This window comes from Sceloporus occidentalis, unplaced genomic scaffold (assembly GCF_023333645.1).
Source record: "Sceloporus occidentalis isolate IW3139 unplaced genomic scaffold, rSceOcc1.0.p SCAF_6, whole genome shotgun sequence".
Classification (NCBI taxonomy): Eukaryota; Metazoa; Chordata; class Lepidosauria; order Squamata; family Phrynosomatidae; genus Sceloporus; species Sceloporus occidentalis.
The window spans coordinates 7605203-7625479 of record NW_028316986.1 but is presented as its reverse complement, the minus strand read 5'-3'; the positions used below and the strand labels follow the sequence as shown (position 1 = coordinate 7625479).

Here is a 20277-nt window from a genome sequence, read left to right as displayed (position 1 = left end):
ACCTCTTCTGGGACAAAAATGGACTAGGGTGGCAAAACATGACAAGTCTTATGTCCTAGAAGGATTTGGGATACATGGGAGGAAAAATGTGTTTTGTGAGGGCTTGTGGCTGGTGGTATGACCCTCCAAGTTTTCCTGTTGGCCAACATGGCCCTCTATCTTAGAAAGTTTTCCACCCCTGGTTTGTGTGCTCTTTCTTTCTTTCTGTTTTAACCCAGTTCTAATTCCAGATGAATATGCCACAGAATGTATTCTTTCTCAGGTTTCACTTATGGTATTTGGTGGAAATTAATTAGACTACTTGGACACAAGACCACTACATTATGCTAGCAGAGAGTAAGGAAATTATTGCACTTTCCCATTCCTTGCAGAGGCCAGATTGGGTACACACAATGCCTCCTAGCTGGGCATAATAACATCCCTTTTAAAGCATTTTCCCCCATACTCAGCCCATGCCAAGCTTGGGAGTAAAGCAAGTGCAATAATCTTCTAAAACTCTACCAGTGTACATACAGGTGTAAGAGGCAGCAAAGTTGGTTTCCTCTACTTGACTACTTCCCCTGGGGTTTAGTAGGCACAGCTCTATTTTCATAGCCACTGGTCAATTTCCCTGGTCACTGATTGATGTCCAGGCTTCTTTTAGCTATTCTTGAGCATGGATGGAAGAAGGAAAAGCCTCCATGCTCAGCAAAACTTTCCTCCTTCTCAGTCAAGCAGTGACCAGACAGAAATAGCTGTTGTTGCTCCTTGGTAGTGATTTTTAGAAGCAGGTAATGGATATCTCCTTCCTCAAGGTGTGAAAAACTACATGCATGGATGTAAAACCCTGTTACATCTGGGTACATCACCATCAGGATGCCAAGTAGACATTACTAGATGCTAAAACGAAGTATGTTAGGATGTTCATTCCTTGTATTGGGTTGTTTAGGGGGTTCCATCTATTTTATAATATTGGAGTACAATTCTGTCATCAACAGCCATAGAGAGCCAGGGTGATCAGAGCTGTAGTCCATCATATGAGGTTGATACCAGTTTTTGTTTTGGTGGTTGGGGTCTTCATTAGCATATGTTATTATTAGGTTTCTTATTTTGCTAAAAAGGTCAGGTTCTATAGATTCCACTCTGATGTCATTCATTTGGTATTTCAGTGGTTCATGGGCACTACCCTTTCTGAAAATAGCCTGCCGAGCTTTCAGTTTCAGAACTGGAACACTAAAAAAACAAAACAAAACAAAACAAAAAAAAACCCAGCACAGAACAGATCTGGCAAATGTATTGTTTTGGGTGGCTTCTCACCCATGAAGATTGCATGTTCCCCCATTCCTTCCTCGTTTTTGTAAATAACCATCGGGTTTCACTTGTCCCTCCACTCTTACAAAGAGGACACTTACAAATAATAAATATGCTTCCTCAAAATGTTATGAGAACATTCTTACCAGCAGAAGTGGTACTCCTTCACTGGTCTCTTGAATAATGATCCAGGGAGTTCTTTCAAGGATGTATAAGGACTTGTGTCCCTTCCTGGAATCTGAACTGTTTCCAGTGCTACCTCTTAGGGTGATTCTACACTGTAGAAATGATGCAGTTTGACACCACTTTAAGTACTGTAGTTCCTTCCTAAAGAATACTGGGGTTTGTAGTCTTACAAGGTCTTTAGCCTTCTCTGCCAAAGAGTGCTGGTGCCTCACCAAATTACAAATCCCAGGATGCTTTAGAATGGAGCCATGGCCACTAAAGTGGTGTCATTGTTTCTACTACATAGATACACCCTTTGTGTACATGTGCCTTCAAGTTGCCTCACTATGAATGCCAGTTTGCACTCAAATATTCAGCATTTTAATATTATTACTTTTATTATTATTATTATTATTATTATTATTATTATTATTATTAAAACTGAATTAATGAGTGAAAACTGGCATACATAGTGAGATGCTCACACATCTAATCAAACAGAATGAAAACCATGTTTAGATATACTATAACAAATTTCTAGGATGAACATGGTAGGATGGCTGACCAGTTTGTAAGCTTTTCAGAAGTTGCTGGAAACAGAACACTAGATTAGCAATACACGCAATGCAGGAGAATGAGAATTTCAACTTTGTTCAAATCTAGTTTGCATTTCCATGTAGTATTTCCTGGTCTGAAGTCACCATTTCCCCCCTTTTATAAAGAGTTGAATGAACACATTAAATTTAAATATCAGTGTCAATCATTTATAACTTTTGTCATTCATGTTTTAGTTTTATCATTTTAAATTGTTGTAAACCACTTTGAATCCCATTTTGGGAGAAAGGCATGATTGAAATCCAATAATTAATTAATTAAACAAATAGTACTTCTCCTTGATCCCCAACTCTATAAGTGAAGGTAATTAAGTCTTTGTGTGTCCAGAATGGTTTGTGGGATGTAGCAACTAAATCATGGAAAAGGTGAAAGGGAAATCATATCATAGTTCTGGCTGAAGAAGTTTGGCACTGTGCTCTGTGATACTGAGAGCTAGCATAGTGTAGCACTGTACTATGACTCTGGAGACCAGAGTTGTAATTCTCACTCAGAGGTTGAAACCCATTAGGTGACCTTGGGCAAGTCAAATTCTCTCAGCCTTAGGAGAAAGTAAAGGAAAACCCTCTCTGAACAAAGTTTGTCAAGACAATCCTGTGCTACATCAGCATAACTCAGAAACGACATGAAGACACACAGCAACAAGCTCTGTGATGCAGGATCTTGACCCATGGGACCAATGGACAATTCACATATTTACTATGTGATTCATTGTGATTGAGGTGCGGTCCTAGAGTTCTGCAGATATCACAGATGGCCAAAAAGACAAAGAAGTGGGTCCTGGAACAAATCAGGTCTCAACAATCCTTAGATGCAAGGATGACTAAAGTGAGGCTATCATGAAAAGGCAGAACTCATTTGGAGAGATGGCAATGTTAGAAAGATAGAAGCCAATGGGAAGAGTGGAAGCCTGTAAACTATCTGTAAAGACAGATAGACTTCATCAAAGAGGACACAGCCCTGAGTCTACAAGATCTGAGCAGAGTCATTGAAGATAGGATGTCTTGAAGATGCCTCATTCAAAGGGTTGCAAGAGGCTGAAGTTGACTTCAGGGCAGTTAACAATAACAGCAATGCTGTATTTACAACATTTACAACAGAATGTTTGTCCCACACCCCATCTTTAAGTTGTCAAACTTTGCTTCAGTACTGCTCACACATACACATGCACTGGTATATTTGGGAGAGTTGGATGAAACACTGATTCACCTTTCCAAAAAGTTGTAAGCAGGAATATACTGTACATGGCATTTGAATTTTTATGGACTTGCATACGACTTCACTTTAAACAAATGGAACATGATGCAGGGAATGTGCTGCATAACTGAATCCACTCAAAATCATTGTTTAAGAAATATGAGCAAACTCAGTGGTACATCATGTTCCATGCTTATGAGATGCCATTGAGATGTTCAGCCAAGAGGAGAACTTCTGCAAATCATTACAAATATATCCGTTTATGACTAAGAGCTTAGTTATTTTTTGACTTAGACAAAGAGCTTAAGGGGGAAATCTAAGCTGAAGCAATAAAGTTTTCCACCACTTTGGTAAGTAGCCTTAGCAGCTATAGCCATCTGGATTATTTTGTATTTATTTCTCATCTTGGAACTGGGATCATTTTATCCACTGAATGATGACAAATTAATATTAGGTAAACCGAAAATGAATTTCACAAAGTACTGACACCAAGTAAATTGGTTTTCAGTTCCTTATCATCACTTTCAAAATCTGTAGTAATAGCAATGATTTTCATCAAGGCTATATAACTCTAAGTATGAACATCACCCATATAATATATATTACTTTTTGTAACTGTCCTAGTATGATCCTATCTAAAGTGATTTTCTTTAGATGTCAGTCCATTTGGATTTGATCCCAAAACACCTAGCACCACTAGAATCAGACTTGGTTTCTTTTCCAAGAGATGCTGAATCTTGAGTCTCTGTATTCACACTATTCCCTCTCATCTTCTGGATTTGTTGTTGTTGTTGTTGCTGTTGTTGTTAACTGCCCTCAAGTCGATCTTGAACCATGGCGACCCTGTGGGTGAGACATCTCCAAGGCTCACTGTCCTCCATTGCTCTGTTTAGAGCCTGTAAACTCATACCCATGACCTCCTTAATAGATCTCCATCCATCTACTATGTGGCTTTCTTTCATTTCTACTTCTCTGCACCTTTCCTAGCATTATTGTTTTTTCCAGTGATTCCCCCTTCTCATAATGTGCCTGAAATACAACAGCCTCAGTTTTGTCATCTTGGCTTCCAGGAGGAAGATCTCTGGCTTGATCTGCTGTAGAACCCATTATTTTGTATTTTTGGTTATCCACGGGATCCTCAGCACTCTTCTCCAGCAGAACTCAAATGAATGGAATTTCTCCCTAGCTGCTTTCTTCACTGTCCAGCTCTTGTATCCATACATGGAAACAGGGAATACAGTGGCTTTTATGGTTCTAACTTTTGTGCTAAGTTGTATATCTTTGCATTTTAGAATCTTTTCTAGTTTTTTCATAGCAGCTCTTCCCATTCTTAATCTTCTGATTTCCTGGCTATAGCCCCCATTTCCATTAATTTTTTGATCCCAAGTATGAAAACTCTTTTACCACTTCTATTTCTTCATTGTCTAGGTTGAATTTGTAAAGATTTTACATTTTCATTTTTTTCCTTTATGTTGAACAGTAGGCTTGCCTTTGCACTTTCTTCTTTGATCTTTCTTAGTAGTTGTTTTAGGTCTGGAAGGTTTTCTCAAGTATTATGTTGTCATACCATAAATTGTTGATATTCCTTCCTCCTATTCTCCTTCTGCATCCAAGCCTGTTTTTCTTACAATATGTTCTGCATATAAATTGAAAAAATCTGGTGGATTCTTCTGGATTAGAATATCTATGGTGCATACAGAGAGCCCAAAAGAGGCACTGGGGAGGTGCCTCTCCTTGCTCTGCAACAGCGCTGTGGCAACCAAATTGTGTGATGCTGCTGCGCAGCAAGAAAGGAGCATGTGGAAGTGGTTCCTTTTTTATAGCGCACTTGCACCACACCAAAGCACCAGCGATGGCGTGATGACGTGCCAGCAGCGCAGCACCGTTTGGACGCTACGCTGCTGGCACATCATCGCTGCGTGCAGCATTTGAATGGTGCCGCACAGCTGCAGCGCGCCCATGACATGCTAGGATTGCGGGGGTGTGCACGCCCCGCTCCCGAACAACCCTAGCATGTCATGGGCACGCCACAAAGGGCCTGTCTGTACCGGGCCTTTAATCCAAGCTTTCATGTTTTCATCTACTGTTATGTTTAGCATATTAAATTCTAGTAGTTGATCAGATTAAAGTCCCATGATACATGTATAGATTGCAGATATGATTGCAGCTGTTTTGCCATGGTGTTGATTTTATTTGGTCTGTGCTATATTGCTGGATAAACAAATAAATTGGTGAGTAGGCTATCTTTATGTTCATATAGATGATGTTTGCTTTTCAAAGTTCCCACAGTATTTGCCTTGACCTGAAGCATCTCTTCTTGGGTCATTCCCCCTTCTTCTCCTTCCATTTCCCTGCAGATCCAAGCAGACAGATAAAAATGGTCTAAATGAAACTGATATCATTAGGTTCATTGAGACAACAGTTGTGTTACTTACAACATGCTATATTCTCTGATGGTGACTTCCTTACTCTTACATTCTTAGAAATAATCTGCATCTGAATGATAATAAGAATCATATAATGTGCAAGGTTAAAAAAAATCCATGCTACTCTTTCAAAATAGCATTCCTTCTGAGCAACCATAGTTGCTCCCCTATAGCTCTCATGAGATATTGTTGTTGTGTCCATTCAAGTTGTTTCCAACTTATGGCAATTCTGAAGGGTTCCTATCACAGGTTTGCCTCGGCAATTTTTGGACAGCCATTGCCTTCCTCTGAGGCTGAGAGTATGTGACTTTATGCTATCCTTTATCTGTGCTAAAATTAATTTCTTCTGTCATGGCCTAAAGTTGCCAAAAGGGATTAGAGGATACATGGAGACTGAAGGCTATATTTTGTCCACAACTGTTGCATAGTGTTACTGCCATTAAAAAATGGCCACTTTTCGCCCACTATTCTTGTATAGTACTATCATCATGAGAAAACGGGCCAAGTTCATTTTTTTTCTCCACCCCCAGTACATGGCCTTGTGTAGAGTTCCCCTGTTCATTTTACCTCAGTGTGCACTCCTAAACATAAATCCTGTGTATCTTGATTTGTGCAGGCATATTGAAGAGATGGATTTGCCTAGGTCTTAATTCAGTAATTGAGTCAATATGTTTACTCTAGTTGAGACTAACAAACTAGATTCTGGCTTTGCTCTGTGCTAAGTGTAATCAGTTAGATAAGGTACAGGGAGGTTATTTCAATGTCTGCATGTGCTACTGAGAATTGGTATATCTTAATTTGGGGACTATTGCAGGTTATAAAACATACAGAGTTGCCTTACACAAAGCCAGAACATTCATCCATCAAGCTCAGCATTGTCTCCATTGATTGACAAAGACTTGGTAGTTGGTCAGTTAGGAGATTTTAAACAGTCAGCCTGAGACTTTTTCTGATACTGAAAAAGATGTTCTAACGTACTCTTTCATTAAGATCCAACAAACATACTTTGTACATAATCCAGAAATAGCATATTTGGGATTTCAAGTACAACAAAGCAGATACGATATAATAGGCATCACTGAAACCTGGTGGTATGAGTCTCATGATTAAAATGTAATAATAGAGGGGGATAATCTTTTTAAGAGAAATGGGCCAAACAGAAAAGGAGTAGGAGCATTATATGAGAGGGATGGCTACATTTCTGAAGACAGCCAGGATTTAAATCCTGGAAGTCAGGTGGAGAGCATCTGGATAACAAAGTGAAGAGAAACAACAGGGATGTTATTATGGGAGTCTGCTACAGACCTCCAAACAAGACTAAGGAATTGGATGATGACTTTCTTGAACAGATGGCCACACACTGAGAAGGGAGAGACGTAGTAGTGATGGGTGACTTCAGCTATCCTGATATTTTTTGGAAATCAAACTCGGACAAAACATTAAGGTCTAGCAAATTCCTTACATGCCTGGAAGACAATTTCATTGGCCAAAGGTGGAAGTGGTGACAAGGGGACCAGCCATTTTAGATCTGATCCTAACCAACAAGAATGACTTTGTTAATGAGGTTCAAGTGGTGGGATCATTAAGTGGAAGTGGCCATGTTGTCCTGGAGTTTGTTATACAGTGGAAAGGAGAAGCCAGGCATAGTCAGGCACGCATTCTAGACTTTAGGAAAGCTGATTTTAGTAAACTTAGAGAAATACTGGGGGTGTTCCCATGGTCAGGAATACTAAAAGAGAAGGGAGTTCAAGATGGATGGGAGTTTCTCAAAAGGGAGATACTGATGGCACAATTTCAAACAGTTCCAATGAGGAAGAAAAATGAGAGATATCTCAAGAAACCAGGATGGATGACTAAGGAACTTTCAACTGAGCTAAGTTTGAAACGGAACATGTATAAGAAATGGAAAGGGGGTGGGATCACCAAAGGGGAATTCAAACAAATACCTAGCACATATAAGTGGACATCAGAAAAGCAAAAACACAAAATGAGCTCAGGCTTGCTAGAGACATTAAGAACAATAAAAAGGGCTTTGGGGAGTATGACCGCAATAAGAAGAATAAGGAAATGGTAGTGCCACTGTGTGGAGAAGAGGGTAAAATGCTAACAGGGGACAGAGAAAAGGCAGAATTACTCAACACCTTCTTTGCTTCAGTCTTCTCAGAAAAGGAAAAGGTTCCAAAACCTGAGGATAAAGGAGCAGAGGACAGAATAGGGGAATTTCAGCATAGAATAAGTAAGGAGATAGTACAGGAATACCTGTTTAATCTGAATGAATATAAGTCTCCAGGACCAACTACATTCAAGAGTATTAAAAGAGCTGGCAAATGTAATATCGGAGCCATTGGAAATAATCTTTGAGAACTCCTGGAGAACAGGAGAAGCCCCAGCAGACTGGAGGAGGGCAAACGTTGTCCCCATCTTCAAAAGGGGGAAAAAGAGGATTTCAACAATTATCATCAAGTTAGTCTGACATCTATACCAGGAAGGATTGTAGAGCAGATCATTAAAAAGGGAGTATGTGAACATCTAGATGGCAATTCCATGATCACAAAAAGTCAACATGGGTTTCAGAGAAAGAAGTCATGCCAGACAAATCTGATCTCTTTCTTTGATAAAATTACCAGCTTGGTAGATGAAGGGAATGCTGTGGATATAGTATATCTTGATTTCAGTAAGGCCTTTGACAAGGTTTCACATGACATTCTTGCAAACAAGCTAGTAAAATATGGGCTCGACAATGCAACTGTTACATGGATTTGTAATTGGTTGCCTGGTCGAACCCAAAGGGTGCTCAACAATGGCTCCTCTTCATCCTGTAGAAAAGTGACCAGCGGGATCCCAAAAGGTTCTGTCCTGGGCCTAGTGCTATGCAATATCTTTATCAAATTTTCGGAAAAATACCATGTTTCCATTTCCATTTCATTCATTCCCTCCCTCTCATGGCTCTGTGTGTGTGAATGTGTCTCCTTTTCATGTCTTTCCCATTAGCCATTAGCTGAGGCGAGGCAGGGACATTTTATAAAGAAAATTGTGTAAATAAAATTATTTATTTCTCTGGGTGACTTCTGGTTATGCAACTACTGCTTCTGTGTGCATATGTAAAACACTTATTTCCAAGCCATCAGATTTTTCTGCATCTGTCTGAAAACAAATGTGCTTTCGACCCACTCTGTTATAATAGTAATGTGCTTTTAACACATTGTTATGCTATGTGTATGATAATCAATTGCACATTTGTGTGCTTTTCTGGAATGCCAACATTTTAACCATTTTTGGGGATGCAAGCACATAGGTCCACGTGCGATAAAGTCCCTTGAGAACCAGAGAAGAGTAACCAGGTCAGAATTAACATTTTGTAAAAATGATCACTTTGATTCTATATCGTGGTCAATGTTTCACACTTAGCTGAGTAGCAGACGCACTATATAACCCACTTTGTGAATGGGAAAGATGCGTATGAGGGCACCAGCAAGGATGTGCCGAGTGCATATCTCTTGCAACTCTGTAAATCTATGCTCCTGTGAACAGCAATGACAAGAACAATAAGAATATATGGGCACTTCCAGGGCCCCTGTGTTTCCTACATTACCATTTCTATGTTTCTTTCAAATCAATAAATTCAACTTAGGCAGAACAGTCCATCCTGCCCTGAGGGAAGACTGATGTCTACTTCAAATTCCCCCCTCACCACTCCAGCCAGCTCAGTGTCTCTATTCATCCCAGCTCTATAAATAGTGGAAACCTCCCCAGTTCTTACCCAGATTGATTATTACTTTGCCTTAGAGTTCCTTCTCAGAGTCAGCAGGCATGAGTCCTCCAAAGAAGCTTCCATCATGAAGTTCCTTATTCTTTTCATTCTGGTTGGCCTGTTCTTTTCCCAGATTGCTGAAGGTAAGCAAGGAACCCAAGATGACTACTGGAAAACTGAGATAGATAGATAGATAGATAGATAGATAGATAGATAGATAGAGCGAGCGAGCCTTATCACACAGAGGTTTCTGCAGCTTTTTGCAGCTCAGAGCTGGCGTAACTGCGGGTCCAACAATGCGAATTCATGTTATAACATGAATGTTTTATCAGATGCAATTCCTTTCTATGGGTGCTCCTTCCATGGCACTTCCACAGTGAATCCAAAATGACTCCTCATGTTGATGAATTTGGAAAAAAGTGAATTCACAGAATTCGCTTCCAAGCTCACTTCAATTTCACTCCGAACTGGTCTGGTGTGGAATGCAACTTTGCTTCTGCTCTGGTACACCACGGCAAACCCGCCGGGTTGCAAGCTCCCCATGATGTGGTGCTGCAATTTTTCCCCATTTCCTTTCAGTGGTCCTTTCACTTTCAGGGCAACTTTCAGGGAATATATATATGTGTGTGTGTGTATGTGCGTGAATATGGATATACAGATCTGTCTATCTATCTATCTATCTATCTATCTATCTATCTATCTAGTGTGTGTGTGTTGAAATTGCTGAATTGGAAGGGAAAATTAAAAAGGAGGATGAAGAAGACACAGAAATATTCACGAGGCAAATATTCACGCAATTACGTGAAACAGGGAACAAGAACTTGCCCCCCTTTTCACCCCAGAAACGTACAAGGTCATCATGCATTCAGACCCCCACTGAGCATGCACAAAGGTGCTGATTCAAATCGTTGAATCCCACCGGTGTGGTAATACAATTTGCACTCACTCCGCTTTGCTTGAATCCGCATTACATGACTTGCCTTGGATTCGATTGCCCCTCGATTCTGGAGGACAATGGAAGGGCAACCAGGTGTGATAAAACATTCACATTATAATGTGAATTCACATAGCTGAACCAGGAGTCACCCCAGATCTGACCTGCAAAAACATCTGTGTGATAAACACCGCAGACAGACAGACAGAGGCTGGCATCCTGTTAGTGACATGGAGGTGTAAGTCATGCTACACATGAGAGGTGAATTATTCACCATGGTGCAACAGATGTATTCTCTAGATCAGGGGTAGGCAACCTGCGGCCCGCGGGCCGGATGCGGCCCAGCGAGGCCTTGGGATCGGCCCCAGCCCGGTCTTGCCACCGATTGCCGCCGAGGCCTTTGGCGTCTCACGCGAGGGGCATGGTGGGGCAATTTCTATAGAAGCCTCAGAAACATGCATTTATCTTAACATTTTTTAAAAAATCAGCAATTTTTTTTTGTGTGTCCTCCATTTTTTATTTAAACAGTGCCCTCCATTTGAAAATTTTGTCCTACATTTGTCCCGGTTTATTTATTTATTTAATTTTTTAAAAAAATATTTAATTATTATTTTTTTTTTGGCTTCGGCCCCCCAGTTGTCTGAGGGACAGCAACCAGGCCCCCGGCTCAAAAGGGTTGCCTACCCCTGCTCTAGATAATGGTAGAAGTGGAGTTGTGCATAAAACAATGTTATCTATCACAATTCTGCACTGTGGTTGCTCGTTACATATTTAACATTGTGCTTGTGCATTGCAGTTTCGCATTACACATTGCAATTTCACAATGCATTGCAACTGTGCGTAGCACAACTGAGCATTGTAATTAAGTAATGAGACCCAGTCATCTCTGTGATTTGCACAGAGTTGCAGTTCCACATAGGGGCTGTGTAATGCTGGTGTAGCATATCTTCAGCTGTAGGTATTTCAGTGACATTGGGAGGGTTTTGTATCACAGCCATTGGGGAAGAAAGCTCACTGATCCCCTGTTTCCTGTTAGAGTTCAGGGAGTTTAATGAATGAGAAAATGTATGCTAGATGTTAATCTCACATTATTCTGCTCTGATTTCAAGTACAGTCAAAGAAATTTAGGTTCTATGGAAATGACTGATATTTACTGCTGTGTTTTTGTGGTCCCCAGTATTCTCAAGTGTAAACATCCATGCTTTGAATTTTGAAATTTTTTTGCCTCCAAATGCCATCAGGGGAATGGGGTATTTTCTCTACATTTTTGCCTCCTTTGGGTCATTGTAGATCCTGGAGAGGCTGGGAAAAGAAAAGAAAATCAAGACATGACATCTCACTCATTGGGTGCTGTTTAAAATAACTTCTCTTGGATCTAAAATGGCTTGGGAGAGAGCTAAAAACATGGTGAAAATGCTCCCTGTGATCTTTTTAGGAGAAAAAAATCCTTTATGTTTTTGATGGTGTGGATGTGAGGGATGCTGCCTTCCATGTGTTAATATAGTCCTCTAATCTCCCACAGTTACTCAAACCTCCTTTCAAGTTGGACTTAAACCCAGAGTAGATTTTTATCTCCAACTAAGGAAGCCACCATCAGCCACCAGCTTTTTGGGAAATATGACATTTCCTAAAAGCCTGTCATTCATGTGAAAGTTTCCCTCCCTTGTTCACCTTTCAAAATATATGTCCATCTTTTCTCCCAAGTAGATCAGACATACACAAATACAACATTTTCTATTTCATTCAAGGGCGCAGAGTGATGCTCTGCAAGAAACAAGGTGGCTTCTGTATTCATCGGATTTCACGCTGTCCCTCCAATGAGATACTTCGATTCGATTGTGGAAAACAGGACCTAAAATGCTGTAAGATATAGGGAGGCCTAGGTCCATGAAAGTTAATGTTGGCAACTCTTGTTTCCTGATTAAAGAGAAGGATTTTCACTTGATCAACTAACATGGGCTGTATCTGTTCCAAGGCAGAAAGAGATAAAGAAATACAATCCAATCATTAAAAACCTACTTTAAAAAAAGTTATATGTGTGTGTATGTTTAAAAAATGTTTGTCTGACCCATTCCAAGATATTTTGTTACTTGGACAAGATGCCCACAGTTATAGCATGATATTTTCACTTTAACTGCCACATTACACCTTTATTCTAATTCTGTTTGATTCATAAAAGGAGCCCTTGCTAGTGCAAATTCCAACCAGGTTTGGTGCGTGAGATCTGAGAGAATATGACTTATACCAGACCTGCAATGTCACTTTAACCTCTAGGAAATATTGATTTGAACTCAGGTCTGGTCTGCATTGGCCAACCCTCCCCCCCCTTCCATTCTGGCATTGTCCTGTACAGACAATGCATGTCCCAAATCTCTGTTCTGGTGGAAGCAGTGTGCACAATGCCCAGCACATTCCACACCAGAACTGGGCTATCTCTCCCTTTTGTTGTTGCATGCTTTCAAGTCATGTTTAACTTATGATTGCCAGTAATTTGAATCTATCATGGGATTTCTTAGCAAGATGAGTTCAGAGGAGATTTGCCATTACCTTTCCTTGAGGTTGAGAGCATGAGACTTGCCAGAGATCACTACTGGGTTTCATAGTTGAGCTGGGAATTGAACTTTGGTCTCCAGGCCTGCAGTCCAATACTCAAATGACAACACCACACAAGCTCCCTTTATGCCCATTTAATATATATATTAAAAGTTTCCTGTTACTCCAGATCTCCTAGAAAGATCTAGAGCTGTCTGTCCCCATGCCATTCCCCTACCAGGAAAGGTTCTAGAGCACATTATTAAAGAGAGATTCTGTGAAGATTTAGAATGCAATGTCATTATCACAAAAAGTCAACATGGGTTCCTGAGAAACAAGTCATGACAGACTAATCTGATCTCTTTTTTTGATCAAATTGCTAGCTAGGTGGACAAAGGGGATGCTGTAGATATAGCATATCTTGATTTCTGTAATGTCTTTGACAAGGTTCCCCATGACATTCTTGCAAACAAGTTGTAAAATGTGGGCTAGACAAGGCAACTGTTACATGGATTTGTAACTGGTTGACCAGCTGAATCCCAAGGGTGCTCAGCAATGGCTCCTTTTCACCCTGGAAAGAAGTGATCAGTGGGGTGCCACAGGGTTCTCTCCTGAGCCAATGCTATTCAAAATCTTTATTAATGACTTGGATGAAGGAATAGTAGACATGCTTATCATATCTGAAGATGAATTCGGAGGAGTAGCTAATCCCCAAGAGGACAGGATCAAAATTAAAGAAGATCTGAGTAGATTAGAAAGTTGGGCCAAAGCTAACTCAATACCTTATTAAACACCTTGGCCTCAGTCTTCTCAGAAAAGGAAAAGGGTGTTCAACCTGAGGATAATGGAGCAGAGGACAGAATAGGGGAATTTCAGTACAGAATAAGTAAGGAGATAGTACAGGAATACCTTGCTAATCTAAACGAATATAAATCTCCAGGACCAGATGAACTACATCCAAGGGTATTAAAAGAACTGGCAGGAGTAATATCGGAGCCATTGGCAATGATCTTTGACAACTCCTGGAGAACACGAGAAGTCCCAGCAGACTGGAAGAGGGCAAACGTCCCCATCTTCAAAAAGGGGAAAAAAGAGGATCCCAACAATTATTGTCCAGTTAGTCTGACATTGATACCAGGAAAGAATCTGGAGCAGATCATTAAACAGATAGTCTGTGAACATCTAGAAGGCAATGCCATAATCACAAAAAGTCAACATGGGTTTCAGAGAAAGAAGTCATGCCAGACAAATCTAATCTCTTTCGTTAATAAAATTACTAGCTTGGTAGATGAAGGGAATGCTGTGGATATCGTATATCTTGATTTCAGTAAGGCTTTTGACAAAGGGGTTGTTCCCACTTAAGATTTGAAACGATTTAAAATACAACGTTTTTAATAAAATCGATTCAAAATAACACTGTTCTTATCCCGCTATCCGAATCGCTTTGTTCATCGTTCCCATCTGGTTATTTAAATCGAAGTTTTTACCTGCAAGCGTTCCTACTTGGCATGAAATCAGTGTTTAAATAAAGCGATTCTTCTCCTCCATACCTTATTTGGAGCTGTCAATCAATAGTATGTCAGAATGACGTAACGTTAATCCGGAATATTTGGAAGCGATTTATCTTTTGGCATCGTTTCCATTTCATTGACTGTTTGTGAATTTAGCGAATTTAGGAAAGCGAATTTAGGAAACCCAAGCTCTTTCCAGAGGAACTATGGGATAGGTTTTGCATGACAGCATCCCCTCTTCATGTCTCCCAAAAGACAGCCAGGGAGAATCCCTTCAGAGAGCACAGAGATCAATGGGGGAGGCTTCTGGCAAAGCGAATTTAAGAAACCCAAGCTCTTTCCAGAGGAACTATGGGATAGGTTTTGGAGGGCAGCATCCCCTCTTCATGTCTCCCAAAAGACAGCCAGGGAGAATCCCTTCAGAGAGCACAGAGATCAATGAAGGAGGCTGCTGGAAAAGCAGGGAGGGAGCACTCTTCCCAAAGATTCTCTTTCCAGGGTTGGAGGAGAAGACAGATTCCGTTTGAGAAAGGGAGGGAGAAAGGCTCTATCCCCCCCCCCCCCCATTGATCAGAGCCCTTCCTTGCCTGGGCGAGATCAGATGCCTCCTCGCGATGAGCCTTCCCTTCCCTGTCTGGGCGAGATCAGAGGCAGGGAATGCCTCTTGGAGAGGAGCCTTCCCTTCCTGCCTCTCCTCCGTTAGAAATGGGCTCTCCCCACACAGAGGGGAGGTTGCAATCCACCGCCGGGACTTCAGGCGCTTAAAGCACTGAAGAGATTAAGCGCCTGTAAACCATTAAAATAAAAAATAAAAATAATCCTTATCTCTTATTGAAAGACCACAGCGGACAAAGGGGTGAGGGAAGCAAAAATGGCGACAGCCATGACAGATGGGGACAGAAAGGGCAACTCCCCCAAGGCCAGCCCCATCGCAGTCCACTCCTCCCATCCATCTAACACGATTCAAAGGCTGTCGTTCCTATTTAAATACTCCGGTTCCTAACTCGAATCATGGAAAAACGTAGGTCAGACCCTAGTGTTTTTTTAACACGCGTTAAATGAGGAAAGCTCGATTTAAATTTCTATCCCGCTCTACGATTCGATTTGTAGTGGGGACGATTGCGGGTTGCTCTAGAACTGTTCTAGGTTTAAATCAGATCCTAATAGGAACGCCACTCCTTGGATTCGATTCAGAACGCGGGGTTTCACCTAGTGGGAACAACCCCAAAGTTTCCCATGACATTCTTGTTAACAAGCTTATAAAATGTGGGATAGACAAGGCAACTGTTACATGGATTTGTAATTGGTTGACTGACCGAACGCAAAGAGTGCTGAACAATGGCTCCTTTTCATCCTGGAGAGAAGTGACCAGTGGGGTCCCACAGGGTTCTGTCCTGGGCCCAGTGCTATTCAACATCTTTATCAATGACTTGGATGAGAGAATTTGCAGATGACACCAAATTAAGAGGAGTAGCTAAGACTCCAGAGGACAGGATCAACATTCAAGATGACCTGAATAAACTAGAAAGTTGGGCCACAGCTAACCCAACTTCAACAGGGAGAAATGCAAGGTACTGCACTTAGGGCGGAAAAATAAAATGCACAGATATAGGATGGGAGACACATGGCTGAACGAGACTATGTGTGAAAGGGATCTGGGAGTCCAAGTAGATCACAAGCTGAACATGAGTGAACAATGTGATGCGGCAGCTAAAAAGGCCAATGCAATTTTAGGCTGCATCAGTAAGAGTATTGTATCTAGATCAAGGGAAGTAATAGTGCCACTCTATTCTGCTTTGGTCAGGCCCCACCAGGAATATTGTGTCCAGTTCTGGGCGCCACAATTCAAAAAGGATGTTGAAAAACTGGAATGTGTCCAAAGGAGGGCAAGTAAAATGGTGAAAGGTCTAGAAACCATGTCCTATGAGGAACGACTTAAGGAGCTGGGGATGTTTAGCCTGGAGAAGAGAAGGTTAAGAGGTGATATGATAGCCCTGTTTAAATACTTGAAGGGATGCCATACTGAGGAGGGAGCTGACTTGTTTTCACTTGCTCCAGAGACTAGGACCCGGAGCAATGGATGCAAGCTACAAGAAAAGAGATTCCACCTCAACATTAGGAAGAACTTCCTGACAGTAAGGGCTGTCCGACAGTGGAACAAACTCCCTCGGAGTGTAGTGGAGTCTCCTTCCTTGGAGGTCTTTAAACAGAGGCTAGATGGCCATCTGTTGGAGATGATTTGATTTGGATTTCTGCATGGCAGGGGGTTGGACTGGATGGCCCTTGCGATCTCTTCCAGCTCTATGATTCTATGATTCTATGATTCTAACAAAATGAATTTCAGTATGGAGAAATGTAATGGACTGCACTTAAGGTGGAAAAATGAAATGCATAATATATAGGATGGGTGACACCTGGCTTAACGAGACTAAATGTGAAAGGGATCTAGGAGTCCTAGTAGATTACAAGTTGAACCTGGCTCAACAGTGTGATGCGGCAGCTAAAAAGGCCAATGCTATTCTAGGCTGCATCAATGGTAATATAGTGTCTAAATCAAGGAAGGAATAGTGCCATTCTATTTTTCCTTGGTCAGGCCACACCTGAAATTCTGAGCCCAGTTCTGGGTACCACAATTCAAAAAAGGACGTTGACATATTGGAGCATGTCCAGGGCAACCAAAACGGTGAAGGGTCTGGAAACCATGCCTTATGAAGAAAGGCTTAGGGAGCTGGGGATGTTTAGCCTGGAACAGAGACAGTTAAAAGGTCATATAATCGCCCTGTTTAAGTATTTGAAGGGGTGTCACACTGAGGATGGAGCAAGGTTGTTTTCTGCTGCTCCAGAGACTAGAACACAGAACAATGGATGCAAACTACAGGAAAAGAGATTCCACCTCAACAATAGGAGTAACTTCCTGACAGTAATATCTGTTCAACAATGGAACACACTCTCTGAGAATGTGGTGGAGTCTCCTTCCTTGGAGGTCTTTAAACAGAGGCTGGATGGCCATCTGTCAGAGATGCTTTGATTTAGAGTTTCTGCATGGCAAGGGGTTCGAATGGATAGCCCTTGTGGTCTCTTCCAACTCTATGATTCTATGATATCCCCGGTTGGTGCAGATGCACCTAAGGAGAGTGAGGTGACTGTTTTTATCATGGAAATTTATGCCAATTTGAGGGAGAGGGGAGCGTTGGGACAGAAGGCTGAATCTTACCCCCATCCATATATGATATATGTGTGCAAGAGCGCATGATCCCCTCCACCATATTTCACTTCCACATAATCACAAGATCCAAATCTCAGTACAGTTTTTATTGTCCCCCAACTAGTTTTAAGGTAAAGAGGTATCACAGATAGTCAGCATTTTATAAGAAGTACACAAAAGGTATCCCAAACCTTACTTGAGTTCTGATTTCAAGGCAATATTGGACTGGTTCATTTGATCACATTTGTGACAGTACATATATACATAACTTGAACTTAGCAAACATGAAGTTTCCCGTAAGACTCTTTTGTACAAGCAACAAGGAAGTTGTTGTCAAAATTAATGATGGGGAGAGATGTTTAGTCATCATTTACCAGTAGGGAAGGTGTACAGTATTTATTTTGGCTAAGTAGGTGAGATAATAGCCTCTTGAGTTTAAGCTTGGTAAGAAAGGCTAGGGAAATCGGAGTGGTGGTAGCTCAAGAGCTCTTGTTCTCCTAAAACTCCTCCATTGTGCAAGGTGAAAGGAGAGCTAATGTGAGACACTGGTAATGACACTGCAGGGAGCTCAACAGAGGAGAGCAAAAGGAGGGCATTCTCTCCCCCAAATAAGAGTTCTGCTACCCACTCTCCAATATATGCATGCAAACAGCTCCTAAAAGGATTGTGGGCATATTTCTGTCTTTTTTTCTGAACCTTTTGGGTGAGCAAAGTACAACCCACAGGCCACATGCAACACTTTAGACCCTGACATTCATCCCTTGGGACCTCTCCATAAGTCCCAGAACCTCAAAAATATATTTAAGGCCAACTTGAGGCTAATAATCCAGACAAGATAGATGTGCTCATGGTCAGTCAGAAGGAAGATTAGGGAACAAGGACTCAGTCTGTGCTAGACAGGTTTACACTCTCCCTGAAATCTCAGGTTCACAGCCTAGGTGTGCTCCTGGATCTGGATCTGAAACTGGATGCCCAGGTTTCAGCTGTGGCCAGGAGTGCATTTGCACAGTTAAAATTAATGTACCAGCTGCTCCCATTCCTTGAGAAGTTGGATCTGGCTACAGTGACACATGCCTTGATTATATCCTAATTGGACAACTGTAACACACTCAATGTGGGGCTGCCTTTGGAAACTGTTTGAAAGTTTCATCAGGTCCAGAATGCTGTTGCCAGGCTGTTGACCAGGGCTGGCTGTAGGGACCATGCAAACACCACCACCGTGTGTTGAAACAACTGCACTGTTGACTGTTTCTTGCTGGGCAGTATTAAAAGTGCTGTGTTTGAGCACTGAAGCCCTACACAATTTGGATCTAGACTATATATGGCCCGTTCCGGATGGGCATAAAGTAGGTGCTGAGCACGTACTAGGGTTAGAAAGGGGCATCCTTTCCGGACACCCCTAACCCTAATACGCTCTTGGCGTGTCCAAAATGGCGGCTCCCATTCTACATGGGCGCTGCCATCTTGACATCATGGACACATAGCGCCTGCACGTCCCGCGATGGAAGTGATGTTGCGAGTGCACCATTGGCCACTTGTGGAACCACTTCCAGGGTGCAAAAAGAAGCCGCTTTTTGAGGCTTCTTTTTGTTGCCTCCGGGAATTGCGCAGTTTGACTGCTGCAGTTCCCAGACACAGCAACCGGCAGCGCTGGAAGAGCTCCATTTTTGGGTGCTCTGTAATGCACCTAAAAGACCATGTCATCTTATGTAAACCAGAGTGACTGCTAAAATCTGCAGAGGAGGGCTTTGTCTCAGTCCCGCATCTTAACAAGCATGGTTGGTGAGGACATGGGACATAGCTATCTGTGTGACTGCTTCCAGGCTGTGGAACTCCCTTCCACAGGAGATCTGGATGGCTCCCTCCTTCCCATCTTTCCACTAGCAGATGGAGATGTTTTCATTTAGATAGGCTTTTACATTTCAGTTATGGAGCCACAGTGTATGAAGTAGTGTGCTCTGTGTGTGTGTGTGGGGGGGGGGGGGGTAATCTTTTATTGAGTGTGTGTTTTAAATGCATTTTAAGTATTTTTAGGGTTTTCACTGTTTTTTTTATCATGCTTTTAATAATGTTGATGTTTAATTCCTTTTTAGTTTTTATAAGTTAACAGTTTAGCTAGACCTTTCATAAAATATTTAAGCCAATTTGGGTCTCATTTTGGGGGGGGGGGGAAGACAGGATATAAGTGAATTAATTTATTAATTAATGTTCAGGTGATTTTTTTTTTTTTAATTTGCTTCAAAGACCTCCAAAATTGTCCCAAACCACTGGGAGATGCAGTAGCTCAGGCCCCCTAATGTCTCAAAGTTTGCAAACCTCCCCAAAACACTTTCAAAAAGTCTGCTTTCAATCAGTCAAAATGGAAACCAAAAGGGATGTCACATTTCTGTTGCAACAAAATGAACTGGTGCAGCCCAATGGACTAGTGTAGATGTAAATAAATCTGCACCTCTGATTATATACAGCTGTATCAAAACAATGGAGGTTCTGGTGCCAAATGGACCAGACGATCTTGCTCATGATACAGTATGTGTTTATGCAGATGCCTTATGACATGGAATGTCAACTAAATCAGCTTATGTCTTTACTTCTTGAAAGTCAATTATTTCACAAAATCCCACCTGCTGATATGAAATAGACCTGTACCATATAAT

The 20277-nt window shown here is 41.5% G+C and overlaps 1 long non-coding RNA gene across 1 annotated transcript; it reads right to left on the bottom strand.

The window, feature by feature from the left end:
• Nucleotides 1-5470: 5470 nt before the first annotated feature.
• On the bottom strand, nucleotides 5471-11665 carry LOC149310384 (uncharacterized). Its single transcript, XR_016281564.1, has 3 exons — nucleotides 11530-11665; nucleotides 9451-9578; nucleotides 5471-5615 (listed from the first exon to the last, which is right to left on the bottom strand). It is a non-coding gene; the product is annotated as an uncharacterized LOC149310384 (long non-coding RNA).
• Nucleotides 11666-20277: the final 8612 nt, after the last annotated feature.